Below are 21955 nucleotides of genomic sequence, written 5' to 3'. Positions count from 1 at the left end.
TTTGCTTAATATCCCTTTTCTCTCGATACAGACTGTGCCTACTTGAAAAACACACATCATTCACCTTCCCTCTCCACTCCCACCCCGCTCCAGGTGAGCATTTTGGGACAGGAGGACAGTTCTGATTTGTTGTTTGGAACCAAATTTAGCACAATGATGCTCTGAACTCAGCTGGGGCCCGGAGGCACTGTCAGATGAGTAAACGCTAAGTGACGGGAGTGAAAGAAAAAGCAGCAATGACAACAACGACTAAACAATCTCCATTTATTTAAACAAAATGGAGATGAGGGAATGCATGTCAGTTGATATTTTGGCCGTTCGTATTCTTATGGAAATTAGGATGTTTCGTGTCCCCTCACAACCTGTCGGATCTGGAGATTTAATAAGATCTTTTAAGCCAACAAAATCACATTGGAATTAGAATGTAAGTCAAAGTGAGTTATCTGAGAGCAACAACAGAAACATCCCAGCCCAAAAAGATGCTGACATGCAGCAAGCAGGAATGCAGAAAAACCTCCAAAGTATGTGTGGTGATGATGGACATAGCCAGTAAGGGCAAGCTCATCCCTGCAGACAGTCAGAGCTCGGGTGGATGTGTAACTTCTTTGTGGCACCAGCCTGGTTATTTGGTCCTGGATATAACCACATGCTGCGCAGGAACCTAAGGTTGTAGTTTCATTAAATTTGCAGAATAAATCTTTTCTTCCAGGAGCTGTTTGGCTGCAAGTAACGTTGCACTGGAGTTCCTCACATGAGCATCTCCCAGTTCAGGAACTGTCTCAGGACATGGATCGGGATCGCTGATTTCACTGGAACTTCAGCAAAGCTACAGCACATACGGCTGGGACAGGGACACTTCCTCGCCCAGAGCACGTGGGTCATTCTCCACTGCTCAGGGAGTATTGGAAGAAAGAAAGTGATAAGGCCAAAAAATATCAAGAGGAAAATGTTCTTGTAAATTGAGTAGCAGGAAGACTGATTCACCAATGCAGTAAGAAAGTCTACAAGACAATAGTGTTCCTCTTTGCATATTGTATTCTCAGCTACAGGTCATTTCTCCCAGCTGCTAAAGAGCTAAACCTCAGAGCCTTTCGTCTGCTCTGGGCACAGCTGCCTGGGGACTCATTTTGGAGTTAGCAGAATTGAGGGTGATGAGAAAGGCATCCTACCTTCTTACCCGGTGAGCGGATTAAAATGAAACGGTTTTTCTTTTTTAGTAGTGCACGCACTTCCTGGCACTTGTCATAACTCTCCAGTTCCACTGTTTCTATGCATTTCTGTTCATCCTGCAGAGAGGGAATGAAACATTATTATAAATAGGAGGCATTGAAATCAATCATACACCATCAGCCTCTGCATGTCTTCCCGTTGCATCTGTCTAAAAGCTCTTCTGCCTTAAAAATAAATCTGCATGCAGACAGCAAGCCCCCATAAATCAGGCTGGTATCCCACCAAGAAAACACCCAGGTCTCTAAGCTACAGGCTGATTTGTGGCTAGTGGTCCACAGCAGCTGAGCAAATAACACATTGTGGACAGGAACACCAGGCTCTGCCATCTCTGGTGGCCTCATCCAAGGATCTGCAGCCAGAAGCAAGGTGGGAAGGACTCTGCCCCAGCTACAGGCTGTGAATGCCGTGTCAGTCCTGCTGTGGGGGTTTTTGCTGCTCTTTCCAATGAATAGCACACTGCACTTTTATAAAGCTTCCTGGCACGATCTCAGAGCACCCCCAAAGTCCCACTTGGCTTGGCTAAATCACCTCCCCCCTGCGATGAATGAAGTCGATGTTATTCTGCTTCTTCACAGGGCAGAAGATGGCACAGGCATCGCAGCACCGCCCGAGCCCCACAGGAAGCCCGTGGCAGAGCTGAGCTGAGATGTGAGCTCCTGCGAGCAAGGTCAGTGGCAGCCACATGCGACTGGGACACGCTCCTCTCACAGCCATGCTCTGAGCTGTCAAAATGCTGAGGACTGGAAATATAGTCCTGTACAGCCAGCACAACTGTCGGGGCCAGTGTCTCGGTGGGGAATATTTATCTCTGGTGTATCTCCACCGACGACTGCAGGCCACGAACTTGGCTCCTTTCACCCACTAACATAACTAAAATTCCACTCGTGGTGCGTGGCTCAGCTCAGCTGCAGAGCACCAGCCCTAATAGGAATTGCAGCGTAACGCCGGGCAGATAATACAATATTCTCCGTGTCTCAGACATCAACAGCCCCAAACTCCCTTTGCTACATATTACACAAATAAGCAGTGAGAATTGCGGAGCAGTTCTTGCCAGTAAAGTGCTGCAGTCAGCATGCCTCATGAACCTCTCTATTACCATCCTAAATTAAAACCTCCAGCCATGACCATCCCCAGCTCTGAGGCCGCTCCCAGGGCAGCGGCTCGTACCCGTACGAGTTTGTATTTAGCAATTCCTGTAGCAGCGAGGGGGTGTGGGGTGAGGAAATGTGTCGTAGCCAGGAAGTTACTGCGTGGCTGGAGGCAGGGAATGGAGAGTTCAGAGGGAAGTGGGCTGCGGGGAATTTCCTTCACTTACCACTTGACATTTAAGTCACTGTGCAGAGCTCGGGCTGCGTTCAGTTTTTTTAACCCTCCTATTTGGAGATGGGGGCCCAGCAGAGCGGATGCAGGTATGCACAGCAAGTTCTGAGCCACGGAGGGATGTCTGGATCTAATTTAGGTTTATTATTTTAATGACATTACTGTTTATTTCGTTTAACACTGAGTAGGTGAATGTGACCAGAGAACTGGGACAAGGTATATTAGGAGGAGGAGACGAATCCTGCCCAAACCTAAAACCTCGCAGATAAAATCCTGCTGACACTACTGAGCCCTTTGAAGGCACAAGGCTCCTGCTGCCTTGTTTTGTAATGTCACTGCAAAAGGACAGGGATGGAAATAATAACCCCACAGCAGCCAACAAATGATAGAGAAGGGTGAGGTCAGGGATACAAGCGTAGGGGACGGGTGATCTCATCCTGCCCTTTGGTGGATGACCACCCACATCACAGCGCTGTCACACGACGGCTGCGGTCGCCAACTCCTAGTTCCAAGTTTCCTCCAGGAAACTGCCCTCACATCCCATGCCAGCCGCCCTCCACATTTTAAGAACAGTCACGGGCTGTGACAGCAAGGGGACAAGAAGGACTCAGCAGGTTGAGGAGCTGTGGCTTTGCTGGGCCATCGTCTCTTGACTTTCAGCTGCCCCCCTCCTCCCTGGGGAGGCTTTGGGATTATGGCCTGGCCAGGGAATAAAGGCATGGAGGATGGGGACATGCAGGGCCCTGCCTCACTGGGACACTGCCTTGACTTTGCAAGGTGTAGCTCCTTCATCTCAGACCCTGGAACTCCTCAAGTAAGTTATCCTCCTCGGGGAAGGCAGGGAAGAAAGCAGCCAGAGAAATATGAAAACTCCGTGTATGAGGCAAGGGAAAATGTTTGTGAGCTCAGGCAGTGCCAGAATGGGGCTTTTGTCTCCGTTTTACCCTTGGCGAGTGGCCAGCCCCTCTGTGTGCCTACCTGGTCACAAAGAGATCCTTTACGCCTGCTCTGCACAACTCAGATAAAGACCAAGGGCCTGACCCTGCCACAGGTCTCCAGGTCCCTCCAACCTCCTGCGACCCAGAGGATGCTCAGCGTCGGGCAGGGACAAGGTTGCTTTTAGCAACCCTGCCCCTACAGACTGGTCTCAAACACTTTTTAGACAAGTTCCCGCTGCATTTCACCTCTAGCGTCCCAAGGAAGTTAAAGCAACTCTGTTCCGTTGTGCTGAGACACAAGGGCTGAATTTAGCTGCCTGCATCCTCGCTCAGCAGTCTCGCCTCCCAGCAGAGCACAGCCTGCAGGCTGCCCCACGGCGCCACGTCTGCTGCCGATCTGACACCTCTCACATAGCCACAGAGATGGGAACAGGGAACAGGGAATTCCCTTCAGGCCTCCTTCCCTCTACAGATTTTAATGCTTGGTTTTTTTTAAATTGCTTTTGCACTCGCTGTAAGGGACAATCAATAAGACACGTAAAATCCTGGTACAGAAAACCCTACACTCACGCTTTAATGTAGAAAAACAATTCCATTAGCTATTCACAGAGCAGAGGCTGCTACTTAAACATGTATGTGTCTGTAAGTGCTTCACTTGCTTGGCCCTTAGGAAGAAAATTACTGAATGCCTATATACATTAATGCATGTGCTTAACCAAAGAATCACACTTGGCAAACCTACAATTTCCTGAATGAAGAGGTGATAAAAAGGGGAAAAGATGCACTGAAATTTTCATTTATCTGAAAGTAACATTTCCAGCAAGGACCTCATCACTGATACACATTAATGGTCTGTGACCCTCCATTCACTGTACATCTCTAAACTACTTGAAATAATAATCCTCTTCTCCAGCTGAGGATCTCAAAGCATTTTAATAAACCACATTTGGGTATACATTGCTGTCACTTTACCAGTGGAGAAATGCAGGTTTTAACTGCACCACTGAGGTCACACAGGAAGCCAAATGGCGGGTGGATCCTCTGGTCTCTAGAAGACACTTTGCCAAGATGACTTTTGCCCTGTCATATGCTACTCTTTAAAAAAAAAATAAAAATTAAAAACTTTTAACCAAAAAAAATCCAACTTCTAATCCAAAAGACTCACTCTCTCTTATCCATGGAGTGATGGCATTGATTTGTTTAGGCTCTCTGCATAGGATCGCCTGCTCTTCGTATGCCCTCTGTAGTTCTGGGGGCTTAATTTTTATTCCAGCAAGAATATGCAGAGACAGGGAGACAAGAAACACCATTATAAAATAACCTGCCTGCTGGTTCTGTGTGGGTTTGTGCACAACATGCCTATCACTGAGACTTCTCAGTAATTTCCCCAGTATCCGAACACCGCAGAGCTGCATGGATTTGCATAGGTGCATCTCTCCTGACAGTTGGGTATGCAATGTGTACGTTGTACGTGTGTCCTTCTTAACCGAGTCTTAGCTTACGTGAGGGTGCAGCTGCAGGGTGCTGTAGATGGAGCCAGAGCAGATAACAAGAAATACATCACCCTTCATATTGCATCAGCCCGCTGAAACCTGCAGCAGAGCGAGGTACGACGACTGTCACCCGCCATCTGCTCCAAGTAACACAATAGCCGTTTGCAATTTGCCTTCGGGAGGTAGCTCCACTTTGAAACAGACCAAAAGCCTGATGAACAGATGCAATATGGGGAACATGCTTCCAAGGCGGGTCAGAAGTACATTCCAGGAGATTTCTATTGATGATGCTAAAATACAGTGTTTGTGTTATGCTCAGGCTGTACTTAAAATGTTATTGCCAGGATCTTTTGTTGGCCTTCTGCTCCGCTGTTATTCTGCACACACAAACTTCAGAGACAAGTGCAGCTGCCAGCTTGTGCAATTGCATAAACAAGTGTGCCTGCGTATGAAACAACTGCTGAAGGCAATATTAACACCTCTTCACGAGGGGCTCCAGCACACCAGGGACTGATAACAGGACAATGTGTCCAAGTCACTAGCTCATTTCCTGGAAATCTGATGGGCTTAGATCAGTTTCAATATGCAGACTCTAAACCTGCCCTCGCACACGGAAGCTGATCTCTCTCCCATTTAACCTACTTCAGTCTAACTTCGGATACATACAGAAATAACTGTGTATTTCTGCTGCCCAATGCCTTATCTCCTTTCTCTTTCTAGGGCCGCTAACCTCCCGTCCAGCAAGCACTGAACAATCCCATTTAAAAATGTTTCTTCCTAAGAGCGAAAAAACGCAGATCGAGATCCGGAAATAAAAGCCACCGGAGCACGCTGCACCACAGGCTCTCCTTTGACATTGGGCAAGTCACTTCTCATCTCAGAAACTTAGTTCCCCAATTGTGAGATAGAGACAGCAATGCTGCCCTGACTCACGTTACTGGAAGATAAATGCAGTAATAAACATGAACTGCCACAATTCTGTGGTAACGGGACCCCTCCTGAGTACAGAAAATTGCCATTTCCTTCAGTTTCCCTGTAGTAAGTCTGCACAATCACATGCTATCCTATTGTGCTATCAGGTAATTTTGTAGCAATTTCCTCTCCTAAGATATTTGACTTCACTGTAAGTCTGTTTAATAGCCTATAGATATTAACATGATCCCTTATTTACAATAATGGGGCCTTGTAGCTACTGTAGCTTACAGATGCAATTTATTACAGGATGTTACCACAGTCCGCAGGCTACCAGAAAACATTATGTCTGGTTGTTACAAATGCCATTTTCCTTGTTGAGATAATAAAATAACCCTTTAAATGATCGGGATTTTTCCTTCTTCTGAATGTCTGTGAAAATTAATCTTACTTTAAAAGCTTCCTTTTCCCTTGTGGTAATAAGAACCTCCATATATCTTGTTTTTAAAGTCGTGCCCTCGAAAAAAACACGTCATGTTTATGGACTCAAATCTATTTGTTCCTGTAGCTTCATCTGGAGTCAACAGGTGTCTGGGGGACTTGGATGCAATCTGCAGAGAGACGACAGTTCGCGGGACCAAGCTGTATCGCCCTGTGTGAGAGCTGCAGGTCTCGAAACCCCCACCACTTTGCCTGTCTTCCAAGCTGCTCATCACCTGACACTGACTTCTCATTTTGGTATTCTTGCACTCTTCATGACATTTCAAAACTAAGAACAAACGCCTCCAGAAAGCCTCGGGATTTGGAAAGAGCAGGAGGGTTCAGCGTACAGGAGGAGGTAATACCATTTAACCTAAACTGCTCATAACAAATCTTCTATATTAGGCAATACTATGTTTTTTTCAAAAAGAGAACCAAACTCATTTGTCAGTCCCGTTGTTCCTGAAACCACCACAGCAGCGCAACTGCTGAAACATTTCCCCATTCTTGTTCCCTTGACACACTGCACAGAAACTTGACGTGCTTTTATTTTCTATCATCCTGATGCCCACGACTGACCCGGACCCCTTGTGTCAGACGCCACGCAGGCGCACAGTCCTCGTGCAGATGTGCACTGAGAATTCCTGCCACTTCTTCTGACACATGCATGCAAAAACCTCAGCCCAGAGGCTGCTTCTAGCCACCACGTACCAGCAGGGCTTAGACTTAGCTGCCCCTGTCTCAAATCTCTCTGGGCTGCAGCTTATGTGACCTGCTGTGGCAAACTCTGCTCTCACAGAGCCCCTTTCAGCCCAGCAACAGAGCGGCAGGTTCAGGAACTACCCACCTTGGCAAGCAGTCCCGCTGCAGCCCAGCAGGACTGGCCCTGCACTTTTCATTCTTCTCGCATGAAGATGCAGGGCAGATTTGGCTTGGCTCTTCTTTCTCATTTGATTAGAAACAGCTCTAAATGAGGCCGTGAACTTAAGGCACGCAATTTATCTAGGGAAGTCCAGGATAAGGCTCCCAGGGGTCCTTCCCTCAGCGCTGGCTTGCTCAGCTAATAGGAAGAGATGAGCCAAACCCAAGCTGTGTCCCCATTTAAGGAGGAAGGCAAGCACTCAGGATCTTGCCCTGCGCCCATCGGTGCCTAAATGAAACCCTGAAAAGCCTGGCTAGGAGCAGCTCCAGCTACTTGAGGGGTGCCAAACAGCTGTGGGGCCGTCTGTCAGCCCCTCTAGCAGCAGGTGGGCAGCCGGTCTGCTACAATGCAGTTTTAGCCTTTAAATGCCAAAAACTACTAGCACATATCCTGCTTCCGCCCAAAGTTTTACTCTGTTTGCCTTGTCACAGGATGTCCTGCCCCCATATTTTTTTTGACAATAGCACTGTCAAAATATTTACTGGCTGAAATATTTATGATATATAATATACTCTAAAATGCAGCAGCTGTCTCTTCTTCATAGCATTTAACCTTCCCGAAGATATCTGGAGAAGTCCTTTTGAAAGGAATGGGCTGGAGGGAAGAGTGAAAAATGCAGGAATGTGTGTCACTGAGGGCCTTTATTCAAGGGAGTTAGCTGTGACCATACCTCATCCTCAAAGACCACAAGCTGCGTTTTCCGTAGCTGGATGTAACGATCCTTCCACAGTCCCAGGAGTCCCCCGCTGCTTTTCTTAATCCAGCCGAATTTCTCTGCGGTTGGAGCAGGCTTTGGTTTCTCTGAGACCTCCTCCTTTGTATCCTGCAAGGGCACCAAGAAAAGCAGAAGGGAGAAGGAATCACGTTAAAAGCACTTTCCGTCCAGCTAATGACAGTCTTCGGAAAGCCTGCCCAGAGCAGACCCCAGCACCCACCACATGTGCTCCCTCCCCACCAGATCACACGGAACAAAGCCTGGGACCTGGCATCTTCCAGAGGAAACTTCTGCAAGGAAGAGGGAAGCTCAGCCAGCTCCCCCCGACAGCCAAACCTTTGGGACAGGGTTGGGGAGTGGACAGCACGGACCTTGGCCACTCCTGAGGATGCTGCTGGGATGGCGGTGAGCCCCCCCGCTCCTTTGCTCCCTGCGGCTCTTTGCTCCTCTTTCAGGGAAGGTTCTCCCTTCTGGCTGGTGCACCAAGTGCCCCTTAAGTAGCAACACTTGTGTTTTGCCCACAGTCACTTCTGCAAGCTCCTCTAGGTCTCGCTTTGCTCTCAGAGCTGCCCTGCTCGCACGGAGTCACCGTGACCTGTCCCAACATGCACAACTGCTTTGCTCTCCGCTTGCCACCGGCTGCAATGGCACTGCAAGGCTCCCGTGACCAACACAGCTTTGCCCTGGACCAACTCCCCGTGGGGGATTCTGCAGCAGGAGGGCCAGGACTGCATCACACCTGCACCGAGATGCTTCTGGCCCGGCACACGGGCTCTGGCGGGGCCGCTGCCGTGAGCCTCTTTCCCAGGAGCAAGCAGAGGAGCACTGCTCGCTGCCTTCAGCTGAGCCAGAGCTGCTTACAAAAACACCTCGCCAAACTCGTCACCCTTACGAGGAGGCCAACCCCAAATCCTCCAGCACCCTTCCAGGAGCCACACTGTTAGCCCAAAGCTTGGCTTTCCTCCTGGGACACGGCACTTCTGTTGCCTGTAATGACAATAATCCTCCTGCAAAAACGCGATGCATTTTCACTAAGTAAGGATGTATGACAGAGGCAGGAGACCGAGCATCCCCAAATGGTCCTGGCTAGCTGCTGAATGAAACCTTTTCTCCTAGGAAAAAGAAAACAAACCAAACAAACCAAACCAGTGTGGCTATAGCCATCATGTTTCTTAACATGAGGAAATCCCACGTGCATCGGAAGGAGTCAGAGCTGGACACTCCCATGGCCAGAAGGGAGTAGGGATAGAGCGAGTGCGTACGGACGAGTTCCAAAAATTCAGAGGAAAGCCTTGCTAACAAATCTGTTTTCATGCACCAGACTCCCTGCGAACACACCCTTGGATTGCATTTGGGTGAGCTGTTCCTCTAAAGACAGAACTTGCACCCACAACGAGAGGAAAAACAGATTAAATTCCCTGCGCACGGGCACTTCTTCCAACCTCCAGCAAGGTTGGGGAGAGGCTTCACGTTTCCAGGTAGGTGCAGACCAGGCACAAGAAACACAACCAAACGGCCTCCCGTAAAAGTAAACCACACAGAAATGGGCGACATTCTTGGCACACTCTGTAGAAGTTGTTTCAATTGTACCGAGCTGCGCCCCAATACAGGATGATAGAGCATAAAAAAGTTTTCCGGGAAATGAGGGGTACTGTGGTTTTTTCTTAAGTTGACTTTTTAGGTTGCCAGGAAGTTGTATTCAGTTGTGATCTGCTATTTCAGCAAACATCAATCGCTGCACAAATATAGACCTGTCCGTCTCCTGATTGAGCACCCTTTGAAGTCATTTTTAGACAACTGGGCATGGACTTCACCCTCAGTTTTCATCCTAGCAGTTTTGCATGGCTGTACCTCTACGAATAGTGACTCCAGACCAAGAGCTCCCAGGCTCTCTGATACTCCCAGATGCTTTTACTTCTTAAGGTTTTCTGTTGGTTCTTTTTGCTGTGCAGATTAATTTTTACCATTCTTTCCCCCCTCTCTGCAGATGGCAGAAAGGCTATCTGAAAGAAAACGCCTGCCAAATAAGTCTGTCTGTGGCCTCTGTGCTCTACAGAGTGAAAACTACCGTTTTCTGTGGTTTTACGATAAAAGTACTCACTGTAAGGTCTCAGCACGGCACAGCTACTTCTGAAAAAGCAACGTGCCCTGGTAGCCGGTTTTGTTGGAGTTTATTTTCGTGCCAGCACTCCTGTGAAAGGCCGAGCTGCAAGGCTACAGCCGAGGTGATCTCGCAACCCGCCTGCTCCCACCGCCTACGCCAGCTCTCTGACATTTCGGGGCCAGTCGCTTTTCTCCGTACCATCACAGGGCTTCTGCCCCTGGGCTAAACTGGCCCTGCCTGTGCTGGGAGCCAGCGCTGCCTGGCTGCTTGCTCTCTGTAGGTTCCCAGAGTACTGCTAAGATCCACGTGTGGAAGAACCCCTGCACGGGTCACTCTCCAAACCCCGCAGGACCTCCTGGCAGTGCCGGCGTCCCAGGCCTCGTGGAGCATCCGCCGGGAGGATCTCTGAGTCCCCGCCTGCCCCAACGTGCCAAACCCCAACTTGTCCCCGTCAAGAGGCTCCCAGTGCCAAGGATCTCTGCAGGAGGAGGAGGCAAAGCCTGCCTCTGCCACCCAGACCCGGAGCCTCCTGCCTGCGAGAGCCCTTCACAGCCTCCCGGAAGAGGGAGGACGAGGTGGGATGGAGCCTGCTGCTCAGCAGACAGGAGCAGCCTCGAGCAGAGCGCTCGGCCCCGCATCGTGCAGCAGTCACCTGAGCCCAAGGTGCCTGTGTAGCCCGCTGGTCCTGTGTCATTAAGGCTGTGAGGACGGTGCTACGGACCAGCCAGGGGAGGTTTGCCAGGGAAGGCCGCCGTCAGAGCAGGACTTTGTGTCCACTCCGCACCCGCTGCCTGCGATTCCATGACTAAAATTGGAGCGCGGCACGAAGAGATGATTTGCTGGTGTCAGTTCAGCTTTATGCGGGGATTCCTTCTGCTGGAGGCAAGAAATGCTAAGATATCCTTTCCAGGATGTTCTGGGGCTGGATTCATGCCTGACGCTGGTGTAAATCCACGAGAATAAACCCACTGACATCAGCCAAGCGAGCCAGCATAAACGAAGGAAGAACTGAGTTGTCCTGTCACTGGCCGAGGCCAAAGGCGCTGGTCCCAAAGCCACTCCATACAAGTCATTTTTGCAATTTATATCACGGGCTTTAGAAGTGCAGCGCGAGTTTGACTCTTACAGCCTGGTTTACGCTTCAGTTTTACAGCTTAGCAGAGCTCAGCATCCTGCAGGGGCACAGGATGGCTTTTTATTTAACCATTAGGCAATGATTTCTACCTCCCTCCCCCAGTACTTTAAGGGCCCACAAAACCACAGACTTTTCATGGCTTCTAACAACAACAAAAGCCCAACAGCCCAATCGTGGCGGTGTTTTTAAGTCGCACACGCTGCCCAGAAGTGGTTCGCTCTGTCACAGTTGCTCCGTTCAAAGCAAGCAAGAGGTGCAGCCAGCTCATCCCGGGCTATCTACACAAGACGAATGCATCTCCAGACGCGTTCCCAGACCTCAAATCTTTTTCTGCCCTTCCACCTTCCCTTCCGACAAGGCTGTTGGCACTTCCACTTCTCCCCGGCCTGCGGGGACCAACCATCTCCCCGGGCACAACCCGCTGGGATCCACGTGAGCCTTGGCAAGCTGCAGCTGGGGCCCCGTCCCCAAAGGGCTCCCCGGAGGGCTCCTTTGCCGAGCGGCCCCGCGGCAGCCGGGCCCCCCAAACCCTCCTCGCTCCTGCCCCTCGGGCCGGGTGCCAGCTGGACGCAGCTTTTGCGCCGTGGAGTAATTTCACGGATGCTGGCGGATAACGACAACTTTCGGTCGCGACCAACTCGGGCCGCTCTGCAGCCTCCCCGCTGCCTGTTTGGGAGAAGATTTCCTTCTCACCCCAGTTTTGGGAGCTGAAGCAAGGGGACGGGGGGCGAGCAGCAGCTCCCAGCTCCACGCACGCCGAGCTCTGCGGGCAGCCTCCTTTGTGCATCGGCAGCGATTACGCGGGGTCGTGGGGCTGGGAGCGCCCGGGCGTGAAACCCCACGCGTGTCGGGGGGAGCGCGGCCGGCAGGGACACGGGAGGAGCAGGAGGAGGAGGAGGAGGAGGAGAAGGAGGAAGAAGAGGAAGAAGAAGAGGAGGAGGAGGAGGAGAGGACAGACCCTGCGAAGGCTGCGGGCTCCGGCACGCCCAGCTCTGCCGCCGCTTGTCCGCCCCGAGCGCGACAGGGGAGAAAAGTTGGAACCGGGGGCGCCGGCTGAAAAAGCCAGAAATAATTATAGAAAATAATAATAATAATAACTCAGCGAAATTGCACAGACCGACGCGGCCGGGGAGGGCGGCTGCCCCCGCGCTTGGCAGCCGGCGGAGGCACCGAGGGGCTCCCAGCCCGTCCCGTCCCAGCCCGTCCAGCCCTGTCCCAGCCCGGCGCAGCTCGGCACGGCCCGGCACGGCTCGGCACGGCCCGGCACGGCTCGGCACGGCTCATCACGGCCCTTACTCACTTGCTCCATGGCGGGGCAGGGGCCGGGGGTGCTCCTCAGGGGCTCCGCGGCCGGCGGCGTCCCGCTGCGCAGCGCGGCTCCGGGCGGCCGGGCATGCCGAGCCGAGCCGAGCCGGGCCGAGCCGGGCTGTGTCCTCCGCACCAACTTCTTGTCGAGCAGCAGCAGCAGCAGCAGCAGCGCCGGTTTCCGGAGCCCCGAGGAGGCGGGGATCTCCCCCCCCCCCTTCGCCAAGCCCGGCCCGGCCCCGCCCGGCCCGGCCCCGGTCCGTGGGGAGGCAGCGCCCGGTGCGGGAGCGGGGCTGGGAGCTGGGGGGAGAGGGGGGAAAGGGGTCTCGGGGGGGTGTGGAGGCTCGAGGGGAAAGGGAAGGGGGGGTCCTAGGGTGGGACGGGGGGGTGTGGGGTGGGATCTGGGGCGTGGGAGGGGGATAGGGTCTGGGGGGGGCATGGTGTGTAGGGAGGGGACAGGTCCCTGGGGTGGGACGCGTCTGCAGGGTGGGGTATGGACCGCAGGAGTGGGACAGGGTCTGTGGGGTGGGACGTGGACTGTAGGAGTGGGATAGGGTTCTGGGATTACGGGACATGGACCGTGGGGTGGGACAGGGTCTGCGGGGTGGGGCAGGGTCCTAGGGTTGCAAGATGTGGGCCATGGAAGTGAGACAGGTCCCGGGGGTGGGACACGTCTGCAGGGTGGGACGTGGACCACAGGAGCGGGACAGGGTCTGAGGGGTGGGACATGGGCCATAGGAGTGAGCCATGGGCCATGGGGTGGGACAGGCTCTGTGGGGTGGGACGTAGACTGTAGGGGCAGGAGATGGACCATGGGGTGCGACAGGGTTCCGGTGGTGGGACACAGCCCCTGGGACCCTCGGGGTGCAGCAAAGGACCGTGGAGGTGCGACAGGTCCCTGAGTGTCAGCCAGTGTCCCCATGGGCATGTTAGGGTCCCCAGGGGACAGGCCAGCCCCCTGTGGTAGGACGGGGTCCCTGGTATCGGAGGCTCCCCGCGGTCAGGCGCGGCACAGGGTGGGACAGTGTCTGCAGGAGCAGCAGGACAGGGCACAGGATGCATTGAGGCGAGGGATGCCAACGCAGGTGCCACCTGGGTGCTGGGCATCGTGGATCCGTCATGGAGCAAAGCCCCGGTGCATCTCCTGGGGCTCAGCTCCACGTGCCAGCACGGCTCCCTCAGCCCCAGCGCCGGCTCCGGGCAGCACAATGCTCTCATGGCAGCGGGTTTCGGCAGCGGGGCGATGCCTCGTCTTAGCCCAAGGGAAGCAGCTGGGAAGTGGTCTTCGGTGGCAGAACTGGTTAACGCAACTAGTCACGCTCGAGCTATTGTTCTCCACTGGCATTCAGCTTTGCAGACTTCTGCTTCTATTTCGGGCCTGCTGAAGGGCTCGTGTACCCAACAGCCTGCCTGTTTTTCTCCTAATTATTTCAGTCGGTCTAAAAAAAGACATTACCTCCCTCTGCAAACCTTGCCTCCATTGTTCTCGGAAGAGAAGATAGAGGATGAGAAGGAGAGGAGAAGAAAAGTATCGGCACCGGTTCCCTCCAGGTTAAACATGCCTCTGCACGGGTATCGCAGGGGCTCGGAGGAAAACAGGAGGCGGCTGCTGAGCAGCGATGGAGGAGGCACCGAGCACTGGGTGCCCCCCTCCTACATGGTCTGGGGCTAGCAGAGGAGCAGGGAATCGCCCTGGGTTTGGAATGGGAAATCCTGGGGCTGCCAGGAAGCAATTTTAGCGTTCCGTCCAGGGCTCAAAGATGCTGCACGTTACACCTGCCGTGATGGGCGAGGGTTTCGTCGGGGGGCCGAACGCGCTGGGAAAAGCAAAGGGAAGACGGAGAAGGAATGGCAGGGCCCCCGTTTGCTCCACTTGCACGGGGTCGGATCCGGGACCGGAGCTGAGAGCGGGTGCACACAAACAGCTATTAGTGGTCACGGGAGAGGAACACCCTGGCGGCACCTCCTTCCCATCAGCTCAGCCGTGGCTTTGGCAGAGGCGCCGGTCTCGCCGAGGCGATACCTCTGCTGCGTAAACACTTTCGGCGGCCTCACTGCCCCCCCCACCACTGCTGGTAGCAGCATCGGGCCCAGAAAGCGCCGATGTGGTGCGGGTACAGGTGCTGGGCAAGCAGCTGGTGGGTTGTGAGCATCCGAGCCCTTCGGGTTCCTCACCCTCGTCCCACGCCAGGCACCTCGGAAAGGTGGGACCAGGACCCCCGGGCACCAGTTCGGAGCTGTGGCCATGCTGGGGACAGCTCTGTGCCACCCAACAGCAGCTTTGGGGCTGGCTTAGAAATGTTGGCTCTTGGTTTAAGTTTCCCAACTCTCAGATGGGATAGATGGTATTGCAGCCAGGCTTTAAAGTGATAAAAAATCCCAGGCACGTTGTTCAGTCTTTATTTTCCTGGCTGGGCCGTGAGGGGAAACCTCTGGCCGGGCAGATAGAGTATAGGCTGTGCTTCTGACTCTCCCAGAAAATTTTAATCGGCGAAAGAGTGAAGAATATTTTTAGCATGCAGTCACCGTGCATGCGAGGACGTGTGCGTGGCTGCACGGGGATGGCCGTGTCGCTGTGGCTTATCAGCTGCCGCGAGCGCACGGAGAGCATCGCGCTCCCCTTATCCCCAGGAGGAGCTGGAGTCCACGAGAGGAAGGCGAGGAAGATGTCGGTCGTGTGAGAAGGTGGAGGCCGGTCCAAAAATGCCGTCTGATGACAGCACGGGGGCGGGATCCCACCCGGCGTCTTACTCATTGACAAGAAGCGGCGTGGTGCTGCTGGGACAAGCGGGACGGAGCCGCACGTGGCACCGAGGACCTTGTGCTGGTGAGTCACGGCGCAAGGACCTTTGTTTGCAGCTGAGCCCTGGGCTTTAACCCCTCCTGGCCGCTCAGGTGGGCGCTTCCCTGCTGTGGGGTGGTGGCATTCGGGGTCCTGCAGCACCTCCACGTCTCCCTGCCATGGGAAAGGAGGTGGCTCGCCGGGGCAAAATGGGGATGCCTTCGGTTGTCTTAAAAATAGTGAGCTGGAGTAACGTGATGAAGGCCTGGGGCATGAGGGCGAGCGTGGAATTAATGATGCTGCTTTGTGCATCCTTTTTAATTTCTGTTTAAATTAGCCCCTCTCAGTAAGCCCACCTGAAAGGCAGCGGGTGCAGGCTGCAGGGTGTTGCTGCTGGTGTCCTGGTGACGGCCACGTCCCTGAACGGTGCAGACCCCGCTGGTGAACCGCAGCCACCGCTTCTGTTGTGAACGTGAGTCTGGGGAGATGTGCTGTGGGGTTTGGGGGGACTTGTGGGTTAAAAAAAAAAAAAAAAAACAGAAAGGGAAAAAAGCCAAAATTAAACAACGTGAACATAGCTGTGGGTGGTGTACCAAGCAACCCAGTGACATTGGCACCCCAGCCTCGGGAGCAAACAGGAGGCCGGGCAATTTCTCCTCACTGCACCCCTTGTTTTTGGGGCTGTTTCGGCACGGCGGTGCCACCGAGCTGGGGGCTTTGCCTGAACCTCGGCGACTGCTGAATCCGGCCCCTGGTGGGTGCTCCCCGGGGAGCTGGGGCGGCTCAGCCCGGGCTCAGCTGGCCACGCTTTCTTTCCTCATCCCCTCGACTAAAAAGCAAAATCCCCCCTCGCGGTGCGCGTCGGGCGTGCAGAACAAAGAGCCGCTGGCCCGCTATTAATACATCAAGGGGAAGCACCAGGAAGGGAGACGAACTAGCGGAGCTGGAAGACAATGTTGGCACCAGAACAAATGGGGCCAGAACCGGACAGGAATAAATTGAGGCTGGGAATGAGGGAGGCTCTAATCCCCTGCAGATGCTGCCGTGGCTTCTCGGCAGTGGGGACAGGGAAGTGAGATTCAGGGGGTTTGGTCCTGCGGCGGCCGAGGATGGTTTCTCGGCGTAGCCTTGCAGCTCACGGACTGTAATTAGAGCTGTCAACTGCACTGAAATCCTAAATGGTGAAAGCTGAGCACAGCAGCCCTGACACCAGCACGGCCCGAGTGCAGCCCTGCAAACCGCTGCGTATCAGGAAAAAGCGCCGGAAAATCAAAGCCTGAAATGGCCCCAAATCGCCACGCGCTGCCTTCGGGGCTCCCTCAAACTTAACAAAGGAAGTAAACTGTTTGATTTCAAAATGCAAATAGTTTGTGGTTGATGTTTTTTAATTTTTTTTCTTAATTTACAGTTATATGAAATCAGGGATGTGGCATCCCAGCCCTTGGTTTTTGGGGGCTTCGCCTCGGACTCACCGGTAAGTCAGCGCGCTGCAGTCTGCACCCCACCAGCTGCTGCCGAGTTTTACCGGGAGGTGTGACGGTGCTGAAGGGATTTAGCTGGAAAAATGGGGGCTGTTGGAGACGGAGGCACTCATTTCTGGTTGGGTTTGCAGGAATGGGTTTGCAGGGAGCTTCGTGAGAAGCTCGCTTGGGGCGGGTCTGGTTTGCCTTGCGGTGAGCATGTGGGGTGGCCGCATCCTGCACGCTGCAGGCACCAGCCCGGGAAATCCACGTGCTGTGGGGTGGGTGAGAGGGGGATTTTTCATCTGGGGGCTGATCTGAAAGATAAAAGTGGGAGGAAAAGAGAGATAAATCAGTTCAGATTGAAGGGAAATAGCATGATAAAAAAATCCCCAAAGCCTTCTGGTTTTATACCAGCTCAGAATAGTTTGAAAAGAAACGCAAAGTTTGTGTTTGCGGACCAATTAACCCCTTTTTAAAACTTAAAAAAATAAAATCTGTTTCCAGATAAAAAATAAAAACTTGTCTTTCCTTAAAAAGCTTCTAGAGGAAGAGTTGGGTATTCCTGAGGCACTTGGTTTTCAGGACCCCAGAAACGTCGCCGGGCTGGCACGGATCAGGGTGGCTTAGGGCCTTGCTCTGATTTTGGGTCGGCTTGGGATGCAGGTTGGGATCAAGCAGCTTAAGGAGGGATTTACAGGGAGCGCTGGCAAGTAAACTCTTTCACATGAAGGACTTCTCGTGTTCGCCCATTGTGCCTGGGATGGGCTTTGGAGGGCTTGCACGTGGCCGAGCAGGCGGCACATACGGGGATGTAGGGATGCAGGGATGCAGGGATACAGGGATATGGGGATACAGGGATATAGGGATATGGGATGCAGGCACACAGCGAGTGCTAACATCAGCAGTGCCCCAAAATGGTGCTCTCTGTTGGCGGCAAGGCCAGGGGGGCTCTCAGAGGGCTGCCCGAATTGCAGCCTCGCCACGGCTTGGAGACAAAATGCGCTGTGGCCACGGGAGGAGGTTTGGCCGAGAAGCATCAGTGGGGAAATGTTTCCCTTCTGGAATTGCACAACGTAATTAATGCTGGTAATAAACGTGGAAACTCATTACCTCCGCGGCAGTGAGGTGCTCCTGGCTGGTGGCAGCCTTGGTGCTGGGGTGGGAGCCAGCGTCCAACCGAGCTGCCACCAGCACGTACAGACCCAGTGGGGCAGCGCGTCCCCAGGCAAACCCCATTTTCCAGGGCTGCACCACCGTTTTGGCTATATTTCGGGGTAGAAATACTCTCCTCTTTGCCCCTGGGTGGGGCATGCTGGATGCACAGAAGAGAGAAGCCCCATTCCTGCCTTCACCCCCCGAAATACCACGAGCTCCCCAGCAGGATCAGGCCCGCGGGAGCCATCGGCCAGCTCTGGCCATTTGTCACGGGAAAGGTTGCGAAGCGCTGGAGCTGTGAACTCTGCAAATTAGTTTGTGCTCCACGTGGAATTGGGCCATTTTCCCCCTTCCAGATGATGTATGTGCACTTACCGTCCTCCGGCCGTGCGGGCTGGGCAGCGCTGGCTCAATAACTCTGGTGACATTTGCAGATGCCTTTCTGCAGCCTGGGCAAGGCTCTCACCGTCCACAGCGGGAGTGTTTTACCTTTTTCTGCGGTGTTTTCCCTTTTTTTTTTTTTTTTGCGGTGTGTGAATCCCCCCACCCCCCCGGTGCTGTTTGTGGCTGGTGTCTGCAGACCAGCACCCCAAAATCTCCCCTCCCTGTTAGGGCGGCAGCGCCGGGGCCGAGCGATGCGCACGCCTGGGCACCAAGCAGCATCCCCTCGGGGCAGCTCGTTGGGAGGGCAAATGCTCCCGGTTAGCAGGACGAAACACCCAAATTGCAAATGTTTTTTTGCCCCCCACCCCCCCCGGGCTGCAGCAGCTGGCGATGCTCGGGCAGGGCGAGCTGAACCTAACCGAGCACACGGTGCCCGTCCTTGGCCGGGACCTTCCGCTCCCTCGGAGCCCACCGAGGTGAGAGCCTCCGGCAGCAGCCCCCGGAGGCCTCCAGCCCTCGGTCTTCCTCCTCCTCCTCCTCCTCCTGCTGCTGCTGCTGCTCGCCGGGGCCGGCAGCTCGGTGTGTGCGTGCTGCCATCCCCACCTAGCGCCCGCCGAGCGCAGCTGCGGGGGCTGCGGCTCCCCCCGGGCAGGATGCGGCCCCCCGGCCCCCCGGGGTGCACCCAGCACCCATGGCGAGGCCCTGAAACACCCCCCACCCCCCCCACCTCCAATTCCCCAGCTGGGGTGTCGCCTCTCCAGCACCACGAGGCCAGCTGGGGACAAGGACAGTGCCATGTGTGCTGGACACCCCGAGCATCCCTCCGGTGTGCACGGCACGGGGCTGGAGACAGGATCGGTGGCATTACCCCAGGACAAACCCCCGGGGACACATCCCCAGGGACACATCCCCAAGCACCCCTCACATCTCAGCACCCGGAGAGCATCCCTCAGCCCACCCAGGCTCCAAAAGACTCGGTTGGAGACGTAGGGCAGCGTACGAGGCCAGGACAAGCCTTTAGCGATGCTGCCCTCCAGCTGATAGCAGGCTGGGGACTCCCGGGGCCACAGACAGCATCTTCTCATTTTCCTTCCACTAATTGCCCCCGCTGCTCATGTCTGGGGAGAGGCGGGGAGCCATCGGCCCCCGCTCGCCCACACGGTGCCTGCTGGGCTTGCGCCACCGCCCTGCATCCTCCCTGCTCGTGGCTGAACCACAGAATAATTCGGGTTAGGAGGAGCCTCCCCACGTCCCTTCATCCGGCCCTTGAGGGGCTCCTTTCGCAGTCCTTGCAGAGAATTGTTCCCAAATTTGGCTCATTCTTGTCCTTCCTCCAGTTCCACCACCCCCTGGGCCACTGCGTCACAATTTCCTTGGCCCTGCAGCCCCCAGGGGCTCTCTTGGGTTCTGGGGCTTTGCTGCTCCCACCCAGCCCCTATTTCCCATTCCTGCTCATGATTCAGGTGGGGGCTTTTTTAGGCTTTTGGTGTTTCTTATCTTGGTTTGGTTTGGCTTTTTTTTTTTTTGAGGGTTTTATTTGTGTTATTTAACTTCAGAAACCAATTAAGGCTGTGGAGAAAGCACATTTTGGGTAGAGAATCCGAAGGACCCTCTGAGCAGAGCTGGAAACACCAAACACGGCGATGCCGAGCAGCCCAGGAACCACAGCCCCCAGCCCCACGGCACAGGACAGGAGGCAAAATCCAGGCAATGAAGGTGCAGCGTGGGCTCCTCTGTATTTCAGAATGAAACCAGAAAAAAGAAAAAAAGAAGAAAAAAAAGCACACTGGCCCTATCTCCGCTTGGCAGAAACCCCCTCGCAGCTCACCCATAAAAGCTGAATTCAGTAGCTCGGCGTAATCCGAACTTTCCCTCTGCCGCCCTAAAGAAAACGTTGGAACAGAGCGAGCTCAATGCCCGCTGAAGAGGCCCATTTATCTGCAGGCTGAAAGAAAGCAGTAGGATAATATTTGGAAAAGGCTGCGAGCGCGCGGCCCCGGCTGCGCACGACGGCAGCACCCTGCCGAGGTGGCTGGGGGCGAGGCCGCGCCCCCCGGAGTGTTACATTTCCCCATTTCCCCTCATTTCCTGCCCATTTCCGTGCTGGCCCCAAAAGGTTTTGCCATGTCCCTGTTGGGTTTGGGTGTGTTTCCCCCTGCAAAAATAAAAATAAGGTATTTTGGTGGGGAGGGTGGGCAGAAAACCTGCCCGGTGCCAGCATCCCAGCGGGGCTGGCAGCCAGAAACTGCTCCTTCCCCCTGGTTATTGGAGCTGCGCGACCAGCTTCATCAGACATCACTTAAAACCAGGTTGATTTCTGCGTAATTGGTCAGTAATAGCGATTTAATTGGCAAAGCCGTTCAGAAGTCGCAGACCCCCTTACGGCAGCATCTATCTGAACACCCGGAGCCTGGCTGGCACTCAATAAAGGTTGCTTTGCATTTAATTTTTTTTTTTCCCTTGTCTAAAAGTGCTAATGGTTGTTTAACATTCCGTTGGACATCTGATTCCGATTTGGAGCCTAATTATCCTTGATGAGGACTAATAAGCAGCTCTCCATGCGCACAGGTGAGCGTCTCGCTGCTGTCTCCTGTGGGGAAGCCCGTGTTTACCACCAGTTGCCGATGCAAATTTCTACGGGGCTAATCCAGACACGCCCAGGGCTCTGCTTTGCCTTACACCGCTGTAATTGAGCAATTTCAAAGCCCGTCGAGGGTTTCTTTTCCCACTTGGGACTGCTTTTTATTGCTGCTGAATTTTGTTTCCTACGGGATTTGCCCTCCCTATGCTCTCAGTGTGTCCTTGCAAGCGGCGCCTGGCTGAAAACAGACATTTCCGCCCAATTTGCCAGCCTCGTTGGGAAAGAAAATGAACGTTTTGAAGGTGTCGTTTTGCCGCGGTGAGAGAAAAGCTTTGAGATCAGCCCTAAACTGTCTCCAAGGATTAGGACCCCAGTGCAGCTTGAAACCTGGCTGCAGCTTGAACCAGGTGACACCGGGACAAGCCCACGGGGCCGGCCAGATGGGGCAGTGGTCAATGGCCAGCGATCGATGGCTGATGGGCCATGGTCGATAGTCAGTGGTCCACAGCTGATGGTCCATGGTTGATAATCAGTGGTCCGTGGTCAATGATCAATGGCCAACGGTTGACAGCCGATGGTTGATGGTCGATGATCAACGGTTGATGGTCAATGGCTGATGTTTGGTGATGGACGGGTGAAGGTGGACGGGTGAAGGTGGATGGGTGAAGGTGGACGGGTGAAGGTGGATGGGTGAAGGTGGATGGGTGAAGGTGGACGGGTGAAGGTGGACGGGTGAAGGTGGATGGGTGAAGGTGGATGGGTGAAGGTGGATGGGTGAAGGTGGACGGGTGAAGGTGGACGGGTGAAGGTGGACGGGTGAAGGTGGACGGGTGAAGGTGGACGGGTGAAGGTGGACGGGTGAAGGTGGATGGGTGAAGGTGGACGGGTGAAGGTGGATGGGTGAAGGTGGACGGGTGAAGGTGGACGGGTGAAGGTGGATGGCTGACGGCTGAGCCGGCAGCACGGCTCTGCGTTAGCAGCAGCACTTGCCTAGGTGGAGCTGCTTCTCTTCGGCATCGCTCCGCGTCCGGCGGCA

The 21955-nt window shown here is 54.2% G+C and overlaps 2 long non-coding RNA genes across 2 annotated transcripts; both read left to right on the top strand.

The window, feature by feature from the left end:
- The first annotated feature begins 230 nt into the window (after window positions 1-230).
- LOC118252003 (uncharacterized) lies at window positions 231-7952 on the top strand. The gene is made up of 3 exons (XR_004780015.2): window positions 231-1180; window positions 1806-1897; window positions 5702-7952. It is a non-coding gene; the product is annotated as an uncharacterized LOC118252003 (long non-coding RNA).
- Window positions 7953-12795: 4843 nt separating this feature from the next.
- Window positions 12796-20664, top strand: LOC118252001 (uncharacterized). Its single transcript, XR_004780006.2, has 5 exons — window positions 12796-12833; window positions 15186-15381; window positions 15674-15808; window positions 16745-16810; window positions 19895-20664. It is a non-coding gene; the product is annotated as an uncharacterized LOC118252001 (long non-coding RNA).
- Window positions 20665-21955: the final 1291 nt, after the last annotated feature.

Source organism: Cygnus atratus, chromosome 11 (assembly GCF_013377495.2).
Source record: "Cygnus atratus isolate AKBS03 ecotype Queensland, Australia chromosome 11, CAtr_DNAZoo_HiC_assembly, whole genome shotgun sequence".
Classification (NCBI taxonomy): Eukaryota; Metazoa; Chordata; class Aves; order Anseriformes; family Anatidae; genus Cygnus; species Cygnus atratus.
Note: the sequence above shows the minus strand (reverse complement) of the source record. Positions and strands in the feature narration are given on the sequence as shown.